The sequence below is a fragment of the Lepus europaeus genome, chromosome 16 (genome assembly GCF_033115175.1).
Source record: "Lepus europaeus isolate LE1 chromosome 16, mLepTim1.pri, whole genome shotgun sequence".
NCBI lineage: Eukaryota > Metazoa > Chordata > Mammalia > Lagomorpha > Leporidae > Lepus > Lepus europaeus.
This window is the reverse complement of record NC_084842.1, coordinates 40222638-40237769: the sequence shown is the minus strand read 5'-3', so window position 1 is coordinate 40237769 and position 15132 is coordinate 40222638. Positions and strand designations below refer to the sequence as shown.

Here is a 15132-nt window from a genome sequence, read left to right as displayed (position 1 = left end):
GAACTGCACAAGATATTATTTTTTTTTTCTTCAAAGATTTATTTATTTACTTGAAAGGCAGAGTTACAGAGAAAGAGGTGGAGAGAGAGAGAGAGAGAGAGAGAGAGATCTTCCATCCTTTGGTTCATTCCGCAAATGGCCACAGCAGCCAGGACTGGGCCATTCTGAAGCCAGGAGCTTCATTCTGATCCCCCACATGGGTGGCAGGGGCCCAAACACTTGGGCCATCTTCCACTGCTTTCCCAAGCTCATTAGCAGGGAACTGGATTGGAAATAAAGCAGTGGGAACACAAACTGGTGCCGCTTTGGGATGCCAGTGTTGTAGGTGGCAGCTTAACCTGTTGCACTACAACACCAGCCCCTCTTTTTTGATATGGTCAATGACAACTCAGATTTAGCCACATCTTTTTCCATTGATCTTCATTGTGTACAGTATGGAAGCATTGTCATGTTTCTATCTGGCAGAGTTATATTTTTGCCTGTGGAACTCCCATTAGTATTTTTTTTTTTAAGATTTTATTAATTTGTTTGAGAGGTAGAGTTATAGACAGTGAGAGGGAGAGACAGAGAGAAAGGTCTTCCTTCTGTTGTTTCACTCCCCAAATGGCCGCAGCAGACAGAGCTGTGCTGATCTGAAGCAAGGAGCCAGGTGCTTCTTCCTGGTCTCCCATGCGGGTGCAGGAGCCCAAGCACTTGAGCCATCCTCTAATGCTTTCCCAGGCCACAGCAGAGAGCTAGATTGGAAGAGGAGCAGCTAGGACTAGAACCAGCGCCCATATGGGATGTCAGCCCCCAGGCAGAGGATTAACCTACTGCGCCACAAGCCGGCCCCTCCCATTAGTATTTCTTCAGTGATCATCTGCTAGCAATATATTTAATGAGTTTTATAAGTGTATTTTTTTCAAATTTTATTTAATAAATATAAATTTCCAAAGTACAACTTTTGGATTATAGTGCCTTTTCTCCTCAACCTCCCTCCCATCCGCAACCATCCCATCTCCCACTCCCTCTCCCATCCCATTCTTCATCAAGATTCATTTTCAATTATCTTTATATACAGAAGATCAACTTAGTATATACTAAGTAAAGCTTTCAACAGACTGCACCCACATAGACACACAAAGTATAGAGTACTATTTTAGTAGTAGTTTTACCATTAATTTGCATAGTACAACACATTAAGGACAGAGGTCCTACATGGGGAATAGGTGCACAGTGACTTCCGTTGTTGATTTAACAATTGACACTCTTATTTATGGCGTCAGCAATTACCTGAGGCTCTTGTCATGAGCTGCCAAGGCTATGGAAGCCTCTTGAGTTCACAAACTCTGACCTTATTTAGACAAGGCCCTAGTCAAAGTGGAAGTTCTCTCCTCCCTTTAGAGAAAGGTACCTCCTTCTTTGACGACCCGTTCTTTCCACTGGGATCTCACTCATAGAGATCTTTCATTTAGGTGTTTTTGTTTTTGTTTTTGTTTTTGTTTTTGTTTTTTTTGCCACAGTGTCTTGGCTTTCCATGCCTGCGAAACTCTCATGGACTTTTTAGCCAGATTCGAATGCCTTAAGGCCTCATTCTGAGGCCAGAGTGCTGTTTAGGGCATTTACCATTCTATGAGTCTGCTCTTTTCCTGCTTCCCATGTAGGATCATTCCCTCTTTTTTCTTTTTCTTTCTTTCTTTTTTTTTTTTTTTTTTTTCTGACAGAGTGGATAGTGAGAGAGAGACAGAGAGAAAGGTCTTCCTTTTTGCCGTTGGTTCACCCTCCAATGGCCACCGCGGCTGGTGCGCAGCAGCCAGCGCACCGTGCTGATCCAAAGGCAGGAGCCAGATGCTTCTCCTGGTCTCCCATGGGGTGCAGGGCCCAAGCACTTGGGCCATCCTCCACTGCACTCCTGGGCCATAGCAGAGAGCTGGCCTGGAAGAGGGGTAACCGGGACAGAATCTGGCACCCTGACCGGGACTAGAACCCAGTGTGCCAGTGCTGCAAGGCGGAGGATTAGCCTACTGAGCCGCGGCGCCGGCCATCTTTTTTTCTATCAATTATTATTTGCAGACACTAGTCTTATTTATGTAATCCCTTTGACAATCCTATCTTTTTGATCAATTATGAACTTAAACCGATCACTTTAACAAGCAAAATGGCATTGGTATGTGCCACCTTGATGGGATTGATTTGGAAGCCCTTGGCACGTTTCTAGCTCTATCATTAGGGGTAAGTTCAAGTGAGCATGTGCCGAACTGTACATCTCCTCCCTCTCTTATTCCCACTCTTATATTTAACAGGGATCACTTTTCAGTTAAATTTAAATGCCTAAGAATAATTGTGTGTTAATTAAAGGTTCAACCAATGGTATTCAGTAGAACAAAAAAATACTAAAAAGCGTAAAATAGTAAGTTGTTTCTCGACAGTCAAGACAAGGGCTGATCAAGACATTGTTTCTCATAGTGTCCATTTCACTTCAACAGGTTTCCTTTTAGGTGCTCAGTTAGTTGTCACAGATCAGGGAGAACATATGCTATTTGTCCCTTTGGGACTGGCTTATTTTAGTCAGCATGATGTTTTCCAGGTTCCTCCATTTTGTTGCAAATGACCAGTTTTCATTTTTTTTTTTTTTTTTACTGCTGTATACCTATAGAGTACATATCCTATAATTTCTTTATCCAGTCTGTTGATGGGCATTTAGGTTGATTCCATGTCTTAGCTATTGTGAATTGAGCTGCAATAAACATTGAATAAGTCTTTGTTTTAACTTTATTTTTGGAGGACACTTTTACAGTTATGTTTCAGATTTATAGTTGTCTTCTTTGAACACTTTTAAGACGTGATTCTGATGTCATTTGCGTTCTGTGATTTCTCTTGAGAAGTCAGCTGTCTTGTTGCTTCTTGAAGGGTAATGTGTCTTTAATGTTTTCCCCCTCTGACTGGGTTTAAGAGGCTTTTCTTGGCCGGCGCCGTGGCTTAACAGGCTAATCCTCTGCCTTGCGGCGCCGGCACATCGGGTTCTAGTCCCGGTTGGGGTGCCGGATTCTATCCCAGTTGCCCCTCTTCCAGGTCAGCTCTCTGCTATGGCCCGGGAAGGCAGTGCCTGAGGATGGCCCAAGTCCTTGGGTCCTGCACCCACATGGGAGACCAGAAGTACCTGGCTCCTGGCTTCGGATCAGCGAGATGCACCGGCCGAAGCGGCCATTGGAGGGTGAACCAACGGAAAAAGGAAGACCTTTCTCTCTGCCTCTCTCTCTCACTATCCACTCTGCCTGTCAAAAAAAAAAAAAAAAAAAAAGAGCCTTTTCTTTCTCCTTGGTTTACAGAAACTTAACCAGGGTGTTCTGAAGTGTAATTTTTCTTTGTATTAATTCTGTGTGGGGTTACTAGAGTTTCCTAAGTGTGTGATTTGATTTTGTGTGTGTGCGTGTGTGTGTCACTGGACAGTTTTAACTAGTGTATCCTCAGATGTTGCTTCTGCCATTCTTCTTTCTCCATTTGAGACTCCAGTTGCACGTGTTAGATCTTTTCACTGTGACTTTTATGTTCTTTTCTGTATTATTCATCCTTTATCTTTTCATGTGACTTTCATTTCATTGGAGTATATAGCAAGGAGCATAATAAATAGCTAGATCCTATGGTGAGAATATGTTTAGTTTTTTCAGAAACTGTCAAACCATCTTACAGAGTAACTGTAGTGTTTTGTATTCCCACCAGCAGTGAATGAGAATTCTTGTTGCTCCACATCCTTTTCAACATTGTATTGTCAATGTTTTGGATTTTAGTCATTCCAACAGTTGTGTAGTATATCTAATTGTCATTTTCTACTGAGTTTTAGATTTCAGTTATCTTCCAGCTATAGAATTCCTTTTCTATTACTTTTTATAGATTTCTGTACTTTGAAACAAAATCTCCATATTAATATACTTTTAAAAAGCATTATTTAAAAGATTTATTTATTTGAGAGGCAGAGTAATAGAGAGAGGGAGAGACAGCGAGAGAAGTTTTCCATCTGCTGGTTCACTGCCCAAATTGTTGCAATGGCTGGAGCTGGGCCAGTTGGAAACCAGGAGCCTGGAGCTTCTTCCAGGTCTCCCACTTAGGTCCCACTGGGCCATCTCCCACTGCTTTCTCAGGCACCTTAGCAGGGAGCTGCATGGAAAGTGATGCACCCGAGATTTGAACTTTTGTCTATATTGGATGCTGGTGCTACAGGCGAAGGCTTAACCTACTATACCACAGTGCTGGCCCCTTAATATACTTAAAGATTTATTTGCTTATTTGAAAGAATGACAGAGAGGGAGAAGGCAAACAGAAATCTTCTATCTATTGGTCCTCCCTCCAAATGCTCAGGACTGAACCAGGCCTGAGCTAGTAACCAGAAACTCCATCCGTATTTCCTAGGTGGGTGGCAGTGACCTAAATATTTGGGATATCATCCACTACCTTTCCACGGTTTGTTAGCAGGAAGCTGGATCAGAAGCAGAGGAGTTGGGAGTCCAGTATGGAACATGAGCATCAACACCAGCAGCTTAACCAGCTGTGCCACAGTGCCCATTTCTAGTCAGTTTTTTTGAAGTTAGCATTAGCAGGGAGCTGGATTGGAAGTGGAGCAGCCAGGACTTGAAGCAGTATCCATGTGGGATTCTAGCATTGCAGGTGGCAGCTTAACCTGCTACACCACATTGCTGTTCCATTAGTTTTTCTTTTTGATTTATGTGCTAATTATTGGTTATTCCTTCTAGATTAGTTTAATACTGTTACAGGAGGAATTTTTTTTTTTTATGATTTATTTATTTATTTGAAAGAAAGAGTTACAGGGCAGGGAGAATCTTCCATCCTCTGGGTTCACTCCCCAGATGGCTGCAATGGTCAGAGCTGAGTCAATCTGAAGCCAGGGCCAGAAACTTCATCCAGGTCTTCCATCTGGGTGTGGAGTCCAAGCATTTGGGCTATTTTCCACTGTTTTCCCAGGCACATTAGCAGGAAGCAGGATCTGAAGTGGAACAGCTGCGCCAATATGGGATGCTCACTTTGCAGGCAGCAGCTTAACTTGCTGTGCCCCCTCCTTGGCCTCTTGAAACTGCCAGAAGCTCCCCAATCTTCACTGGGCTTCCCAAGTATAAACTCTACTTATGAAACAAAAAATAACTAGTTCAAGACAAAATGGGTGGTCTATCTCTGTCTTTTTGCTTCTTAAATAAGATAAATATAATAAAATAATGTTGTCAGCTGAAATAACAGCCTCTCCTTCCCCAATCTGGTCCTAGAACCTGTAAATATGTTATGTGGTAAAAGGGTCTTTGTGGATGTGATTACATTAAAGATCTTTGGATTCGGGATTTGTTGTGGATTAACTGGGGGATCCTAGTGTCATCACAAGGATCCTCAGAAGATGGAGGGTGATAGGATCTGAGTCAGCAGTAGTAGACCCAGCGATGCATGCCAAAGGTTGAAATGATGTGAGAAACATGCCTTGAGATACAAAGCTGTCGTCCCTAGGAGCTGGAAAAGGCAAGGAAATAGATTGTTCTCTGAAGCTTCCAGAAGGAATTCAGCCCTGCTGGCATCTTGATCTAAGACTTCTGATCTCCAGAAACATCAGAAAATAATTTGGGTTGTTTTAAGCCACAAAGTTGGAGACAGTTTGTTATTCTAGCAATAGAAAACTTATACAAATATCTTAGTATTACTGAAAAATGTCTTTAACCTCACAGAGGTCCTGAAAAAGCTCTTAAGATGCTAAAATTTTTAGGACTACAGATCAGACTGAACCACACTTTGAGAAGCTGCAAATGCACACTGGGTAACTGAGTAAGGTGACTTTTTATAAGGTGTTATAAACTACAAGAGCGGAAGATTTATATCAAAGTCTATATCTCAATTCTCTTAAAATGTGAAACATACACAGGAAAAATTGGAGAGGTATATGCCAAAATAATTTACTTTTTTAAACTTTTTTTAAAGATTGGTTTATTTATTTGAAAGAGTTACAGAGAGAGAGAGAGAGGGAGAACCAGAGAGAGAGGGAGGGAGAGCCGGAGGCGGGGGTGGTTTCCATCCACTGGTTCATTCCCCAATTGGTCACAATGGCTGGATCTGTGCGGATCTGAAGCCAGGAGCCAGGAGCTTGCTCCAGGTCTCCCACACGGGTGCAGGGGCCCAAGAAATTGGGCCATCTTCTACTGCTTTCCTAGGTCATATCAGAGCAGCCAAGACTTGAACCGATGCCCACACAGGATCCTGGTGCTGCTGGCAGCAGCTTTACCCACTACGCCACAGTGCCGGCCCCTACCAAAATAATTTCTTTTTCATGGTGATAGAGTTGAGATGCTTTTTATTTTTCTTCATAGTTTTTAGTGTTTTTCAAATTGTCGACAATTTGGCTGCAGAATTAGAATACTGAACCTGAAATTTTAACTTCCAGGTTGTTATAAAGTATATCTGTCAATGTAGGAAGATGGAACATACTTCATTAACAGCTTTTTAAGTTCATTTATAACTTTAAAATATTTATATACTAAGTATTTGTACTAACTCTCTGGGCCTTGTACTTGTAATGCTTAGGTTTGGGCTAGGACCTGGCTGCCCTTTTTCTAAGTCTTTGTTGTACATGTTTCTTTGACTGTAATTGCAATTAATGCTTGTACTTTGCTTCTCATGTTGGCCCTCAGTCTCTTCAGAAAGCCTTATCTTGCTTCTCAAGGTGGGGCTGAGAGGCCCTCCTATGTAATAAAGTGGGTGCTTCTACTGTGTTTGCTTTCTTGTTCTTATTTATCTTACCTGTTTATAGCCTACCTTTCTCCTAGATTAAACTAGACATTTTTTCCAGTTAAGTTTTAGTAATTCCTGTTAGATTATAATTGATTTTTCTATGCTCATAATCTATTTTAAGGTGATCATTATGTGTTGACTGTGTAGTCTAATTCAAGATGAACAATCTTCTTTTCCTTATTTCCAGACTCTTTAGGGAAGTAATGTTAGCATATCCTAGGCAGCCACGTGTACTGTTTGTTTAACCTCCTTTTTTACAGTGATTAATATATTGGCAGGCACACAGTAGGAGCTCAGTAAAATTTTGCCATTTTATAAAATATTCATCCAGTTAACATTTTTGCTAGACCTAGTTGATAGCTTTTAGGAGTCTTCTCCTTTTTGTTTATTGAATCAAAATGTGTATGTAGAGAAAAGTTTTGATTTAGCTGAACACCTATACAGTTGGTAGAATATTTACTGGAGTAGCATGAACTCTGTCACCCCTATATTATAATTGTATAGAAAAGGAGCACACTAAAATGGTAGTGAAATTTAGTGGGAAAAGAGATGCACTTGAAAGTCAGGAGAGGCCGGCACTGTGGCTCAGCAGGTTGAAGCTGTGCCTGCAGTGCTGACGTCCATATGGATGCTGATTCGAATACTGGCTGCTCCACTTCTGATCCAGCTCCCTGGATCAGTCCTTGGACCCCTGCACCCATGAGGGAGACCCGGAGAAGGCTCCTGGCTCCTGGCTTTGGCCTGGCCCAGCCCCATTCATTGTAGCCATTTGGAGAGTGAACCACCTGATGGAAGATCTGTCTTTGTTTCTCCTTCTCTCTCTTCATAACTCTGCCACTCAAATAGACAAGTTTTGTTTTGTTTTGTTTTGTTTTAAATCTTAAACTCAGGAGAAAAACTGTAGAAGATAATGGCTATCATAATAACTAACCTACCATTATCTTCACTTCTGTTTCTCAGTTTTCTTATCTGAAAAGAATATGATAGAAGAAATGGTGATATAATACGAGAATCCTTTGTGACAGTTTTCAATAGGTTCAGATTTAACTTACATATACTTACCTCAGCCATCAAACAGATGACATCATGTCGTTCAGAAAGATTATCATGGATTCATAACAATGCTATATGATTAACTTCAGAACTTAGTAATGACTTGAACATTGGGGCAGGGGAAATACATGATGACTCTGAAGTATTTTGTAATACCAGAGGTAAGGAAGTGCTCAAGAAACAAAAGGATGGTGGTTTGTCAAAGGAACATGGTAGCTAATCTGGAAGAGTTCCTAATGGCCAAATCTGGAATCATTAGAGCAAGAAAATAACAGGATGTAGAATAGATTATAATCCAAAGTGTAAAATGAACCCATAACAGATAAATTATTGGACAAGAAAATGGAACAAAAAAGGCAAATCTGTCTTTTAGTAATGTTTATGTTTTTTCATTTTTATTTTTATATTTTAGAAGGAGAGGCAGAGAGAGGAAGGGAGGGAGGGAGGCAGGAAGGGAGAGAGGGGTCTTCCAACTGGTTCACTCCCTAATTGGCCACGACAGCCAGACCTGCGCTGATCCAAAGCCAGGAGCCAGAAGCTTCTTCCGGGTCTCCCACAAGGGTACAGGGGCCCAACACTTGGCCCGTCTTCTACTGCTTTCCCAGACCGTAGCAGAGAGCTGGATTGGAAGTGGAACAGCTGGGACTTGAACTGGCACCCATATGGGATGCCAGCCCAGCAGGCACAGCGTCACCCGCTATGCCATAGTGCCAGCCCCAGTAATTTTTATAGATACCCTATCCTCATGTAGAAGCTTAGTTCTTACTTCCTTCCTCAAAGGAAAGATAGATTTAAGAACGCATTTCCAAAGAATCGAATAGGAAAAAAGGTAAAGAAAGTAACTTTATAGTGAAGAACCTGGCAAACACTGTATTAGCCAAATGATGAACATTAATATCACCAGTGATGTAAGATAGATATCATGTATCCCTGATATGTGACATGAGGAACATGTCATCTTTCTGATATTCATTCCAAAGACTTGTAACCAGGTCTGATCACAAGCAAAACAGTAGATAAGCCTAGACTTGTTACAGGAAGCCAGACAAATCAGGGTCGTATAAAGAAGAAAAGACCAAAAAGCTGTCAAAGACAAAAGGAGTTTAGGGAGAAATAACTCAATGCAATGTTTATCCTGGATTAGAGCGTGGAATAGAAAGAAGGCATTAATAGAAAAGCTGAAACTCAAATAAGCCTGGAGTTTGCTGAATGGTAAGGTACTTGTGTGACAGTTTCTTGGTTTTGACAAATGTACCGTGGAAACATAAGATGTTAACAACTGAGGAAACTGAGAACTCTGTACTGTATTTACAAATTCTTGTATAGTTAAAACTATTATAAAATGGATTTTATTTTAATGAGTCAGAAGATGTTTTAAATAATTAAAGCAAAATTTGCTTATTGTAGAAAATATGTTATAAAACATATAAGGCAGAAAAAATGAAAATCCCGTTACCCAGGCATAACTGACTATAGTGGTATTTTGCTTCTAGGCTTAATTCTGTGCATATTCCATTCAGCAGATAATTACTAGGCTAATTTATCGATCAGATACAATAGTAGGTGCTTGGAATAGAGCAGAGAACAAGAATGATGTCTGTCTGAAGGAGCTTGCACTCTAGCGAGAGTACTATTGTAATAAATAATCTCAGAAAAAACAATTACAGTTGTGATGTAAGAGTACGATGTGAGAACATGAGTGGGACAAGATGTGTCATTTTAAATGAGAATGGGGCAGGTACAGTTGTTATGACACAGCTTGAGTGGCCCACATTCCATAACACAGTGCCTAGATATAAATCCTGGTTTTGCACACGCTGGGAGGCCTCAGGTGATGGCCACAGTACTTGAGTCCCTGCCACCTACTTGAGAGTCCTAGATTGAGCTCTTGGCTTCATCCTGGTCCAACTCCAGCTGTTGTGGGCATGTGGGGGATGTACCAATGAACGAAGATCTTTCAAAAAATGAAAAGAAATAAAACTTTAAAAAGTAAAATAAGAACTGAAGAATGAGTACAATCATGGCAGGTGAAGGAAGGAAGTAGTGGAATGGAAGTGCTGGGAGCTTGATTACAGGGCACAGTTGCACTGAGGGAACAGCCTGTGAGAAAGCCCTGGGGGTAGGAAGGAGCTGGAAGCTTTAGGGGTTGGTGTAAAGAATCAGGGCTAATAAGGGAAGGACCAAGACTAAAGAGGGTTAAATAAGGTAAATCATGTTGTTAAGGTTTTGACACTCTTTTATAAGAATTATGAGAAACCACTGAGAGTTTTAAAGCAAAGGGTAATATGATATTTGTAATTTTAAAAGATTATCCAGTTTTATGGACAAATGGATCTGGTAGGTGATGAGAGAATGGAGGTAAGTGTAGTAATTCATATGAGAGATGTTGGGATACAGTGTTTTGAAAATTGATGGTGGAATTGTTGCTGAAGATTAAAAGTCTAAATACTGGTAAGACAGTTGCAGTTGGTTGCTTGATATAAATAAGAATAATGAAGCTCTTTGGTATCAACTTTAGACATAAAACATTAATAAAATAATCTTACAGTATTTTTAAAGTAAATATTGTGTCCTTGATGTGGATTTATAAACAATTATCTGATAGTATAAAGTTAGGATATAGTGTAGAAATGCAAGGAAGGTATTCTGAGTTGGAATAATTTGACTTTGCTACAGTGTTTCAAAGGTTATGTTTGTGCATGTTCTCTCCAGTAGATGACAAGGTGATTTTAACTTTATTGTTTTATCTGGCATCTACCAAGTAACATTGGTGGTATTGTTCTAATGAGTGTAATGAGTGAAACTTGGCAACATGTCAAATTCGGCAACATAAACTCTTAAGCCTTTTAGAAAGCATGAAATAGTTACATTGTGAGTCTTTAGTAACAGATTTGTTTAGAAATTCTTAAAATGAAGTTAACAACACACTTCCACTAACATTTAATGTTTCTCTGTTGGTAAAAGGTCAAAACTTTTTCAAATGGTCTACTCAGAATTATTTTTAGAAATAAATAAGTACTTCTAGGGTTCATCGGATACTAATTCTAAGCAGAGTCTTGGTCTTAATACATTTGACACCCTTCACGTTTAGTTGCCAACTATCTTGGAGAAACATTTTCTGCACCTGTGTCTCCAGACTGTCAGAGCAAGCTGCTTATCTGCCTTAATATGAACATATGTGAAGTAGGGGACTACCCAAATCCATATGTTTACTTAACAGTTAGGTAAACCAGTTAGGGAAAGCTAACCGATACTAACATTATGAAGTACTGTAATTCAGAATGTCACTAAGAAACTATGAAAAAAGAACTGGTTGTTAATAAGCTGGTGCCCTTATAAATAAGCCTAGGATACCAAATTTTTAAAAATGTTCAAAGAAAGTTAACTATGACTAAGTCAATGAAGACTTTTAAAAACGTGTCCTCATCCAGATGTTGTAATGAATTAACTTTTCTTCTGCGCATGTAGAATATTACCTATGAACTGTCCTTGGGAGACTTGAGAAAGTAATAAAGTGTTTCATATTGTGGTTCTGAGCAAGAGTTTCAGTTGGAAACGGCTGTATCTAGTTATCAGCAAGTTGTGTAAAATCATAGGGACTGTGTGAATGTGTTTAAATAGTTCCAAAATGGAAGACGTAATGACCAGAAGTGAAAAAGCAGTGTGGATACTTAGGTTGTTTGTTACCTACAACCAATTGAGACTATAAATAAGAGTAAAAGGGTTTAGATGTTAATAGTGATTATGATAAATTTCTAAACTTATATTTTGTAATGTAACAGACATTAGAAATTGCGATTAACAGTACAGTTTAAGGAGACAAAACAAACATCTTTGCAGCCCACCTAGGTTAAGAAAACAAAGCAAACTATATTTCAGAAGCCCCTTCCATTTACTTTCTTGATCACAACCCCTTCTTGTTCCTCTAAAATAGTGTTTGCTATATGTCTAATCAGTTTTCTAAAAATTGAGTTACATTTAAAAATTTAAAATTCATTGTAAGTCACAGCAACAGAGAGGTAGACACAGAGAGAAAGATCAGGTAACTTCCTGTTCACTCCCCAAATGGCCTCACTGGCTCAGGCTGAAGCCAGTAGCCCAAACACCATCTAGATCTTCTTCAAAGATGGTAGGGGCCCATGCACTTGGGCCATCATTCACTGCCTTCCTAGGCACATTATGGGGAGCTGAATTCAAAGCAGAGCAGCCAGGACTGAAACCAGTGCTCTGATGGGTATTACCAGTGGCCATTTAACCTGCTGTGCCACAACCCTGACCTACCGTCTAATTGCTTTCTTGTTTTACTTTGTGGTTTGAGCATGTAAGTATGCATTCTGAAGAATATAATTTAGTATTGCCTGTTTTTGAAGGTTAAGAAAATGAAATCTTACGACATATTTAACTTTTGTTGTTTGTTTTTAGGCAATGTGATTTTTAAGAATCATTCATGTTGGTGCAGTTTGTAGCTGTTTGTGATGCTGCTCTAAACTATATCATCCTTTTTTTATGAAAATACTATAATTTACCTATTTTTACTATCATATGTATTTGATAGGCAGAGAGGGGGGTGGAGGACAGAAAAAGAGGGGAAAATAAAGAGAGATTTACCCCCCAAATGCCCACAGTAGCTAGTGCTAGTCAGACTGAAGTTAGAATCCAGAAACTCCATCTGGGTCTCCCATGTGGTTGGCAGAGACAAAAATATTAGACCGCCATCTGCCTCCCAGTTTCATTAGCAGGAAGCTGGATCAGAATCAGAGAAACCAGGACTCGAACCAGGCATTTGGATCTGGGATGCAGTTGTCCCATGTTGCTGTGCCATCATGCCTGCCCCTGTTCTTTTGTATTATGAATTTTATTTCTTTTTAACTTATGATCTTGTTTCCTTATTCTTTCTTTGGATTTATTTTCCTGTAGTTTTTCTAATTTCTTGAAGTGCCTTGTTGGCCCCTTAGCTTGTAATCATTCTTCTTTAAAGCTGTGTATTTTCCTCCAGATACTGTTTTATCCCCATGCCATGAACCTTTATTGTTATCACTAGTTAAAAATTAGGTTTTGTTTCTCTCTGTCTCCATCTGTCTGCCTTTCAAATTAAAAAAATAAATAAATAAATAAATAGGAAAAGGTAGGCATTTAGCCAAACAGTTAAGATACCCACATCTCACACCAGAGTGCCTGGGTTCAGTTCCTAGCTCCAATTCCCGATTCCAGCTTCCTATAAACATAGACCCTAAGAAGCATCAGGTGTTGTTTCAATTAATTTTATCTCTGCAACTCATGTTGAAGAAATGAACTGAGTTTCTAGTCTCTGGTTTTGGGCCTGCTCTCAGCCCCTGGCTATTGTGGACATTTAGGGGGACATCCGGTGGATAGAACATCTTAGTGTCTGTCTCAGTCTTTTTCTCTGCCTTTCAAATAAATTTTAAATTTTAGAAATTATTTTTAGCTTATATCTACTGTGGTCTATAGATTGTTTAGATAGCACATGAGGCCAGCATTGTGGCATAACAGGTTAAACCACCACAAATTCTCTTTACTTCTTAAAGGTTAATTCATCAAAAATAGTTAATAATTGTTTACATTAAATTTTTCCTGATCAAATTATTACATGATGGCCAGAGCTGTAGCTCAGTAGATTAAGTCACCTTACAGTACTGACAATGCCAATTTGATTCCTGGCTGCTCTACTTCTGATCCAGCTCCCTGCTGATTGCACCAGGGAAAGCAGCAGAAGATGGCCCAGGTCCTTGGGCCCCTGCACCCACAGGAGAGACTTGAATGAGGCTCCTGGCTCCAGTCTGACCTTGCCCCAGCCATTGTGGCCTTTTGAGGAGTGAGCCAGTAGATGGAAGAACTTGCTTTCTCTCTCCCTCTCTCTCCCTCTGTAACTGCATTTCAAATTTCAAATAAATAAAATAAATCTTAGAAAAGAAAGTGTAGTGGGGCTGGTGCTGTGGTGTAGCAGGTTAAGCCACTGCCTGCAGTGCTAGCATCCCAAATGGGCGCCAGTTTGAGTCCTGGCTGCTCTACTTCTGATCCAGCTCTCTGTTATGGCCTGGGAAAGCAGTGGAAGATGGTCTAATTCCTTGGGCCCCTGCACCCACGTGGGATACCTGGGAATTCTTGTGGCTCCTGGCTTCAGATTAGTGCAGCCCCAGCTGTTGCAGCCAATTGGAGAGTGAACCAATGGATGAGAGATCTCTCTCTCTCTCTCTCTCTCTCTCTCTGTCTCTCCCTCTCTCTTTGCCTCTCATTCTATCTGTGTAACTCTGACTTTCAAGTAAATAAATAAATCTTTAAAAAAAAAAGTGTAGCATAATTTTCAAACATATGAGGAAATTGGGTTATTTTTAAATTGATTTGTAGCATTGCATTGTGATCAGAGAACATGTATTGTATAACTATAAATTATACACTGTATAATTGTAAATTTTCTATGAAACCTTTAAAAGATACATGAAGGGTCTTCAAAATGTTCATGGAAATAATTGTTATAAAAACAAACTGTACATTGATTTCAAATTTTTTGCACCAAAATAAACTTATTTTTAATTAAATTTTTAGCAGACTTTTTGAAGTATTCTCATTGTACAGATCTTTGACATCCTTGGTTAAGTATATTCGAAGATACTTGTTTTTTTTTTTTTTTTTTTTGTAGCTGTTGTGAATGAGATTGATCTTAGAAGTTCTTTCTCAGCCATGGCATTGACTGTGTATACAAAGCCTGTTGATTTTTGTGTATTGACTTGATATCCTGCTACTTTACCAAACTCTTCTATGAGTTCCAAGAGTCTCTTAGTGTAGTCTTTTGGATACCCTATAAATAGAATCATGTCATCTGCAAGTAGGGAGAGTTTGACTTTCTCATTTCCAATTTGTATCCCTTTGATTCTTTTTCTTGTCTAATGGCTGTGGCTAAAACTTCCAAGACTATATTGAATAGCAATGGTGAGAGTGAGCTTCCTTCTCTGGTTCTGGATCTTATTGGTTATGCCTCCAGTTTTTCCCTATTCAGTAAGGTGCTGGCTGTGGGTTTGTCGTAGATTGCCTTCATTATGTTGACGAAGGTTTTCATCATGAGTGGATATTGTTTTTTATCAAATGCATTCTCTGCATCTATTGATATAACCATATGGTTTTTGTTTTTTGGTTTGTTTATGTGATCTATCACCTTTATTGATATGGGAATGTTGAACCATCCCTGCATATCAGGGATAAATCAGACTTGGTCCAGGTGGTTGATCTTTCTAATGTATTGTTAGATTCCATTGGCCTGTATTTTGTTGAGGATTTTTGTATCTATGTTCATCAAGGAAATTGGTT

At 39.6% G+C, this 15132-nt stretch overlaps 1 protein-coding gene across 3 annotated transcripts in view; it reads left to right on the top strand.

Annotated features, from left to right (window-relative positions):
* CLCN3 (chloride voltage-gated channel 3) overlaps nt 1–15132 on the top strand; it is a 100433-nt gene that overhangs the window by 12656 nt on the left and 72645 nt on the right. The window lies entirely within an intron of this gene.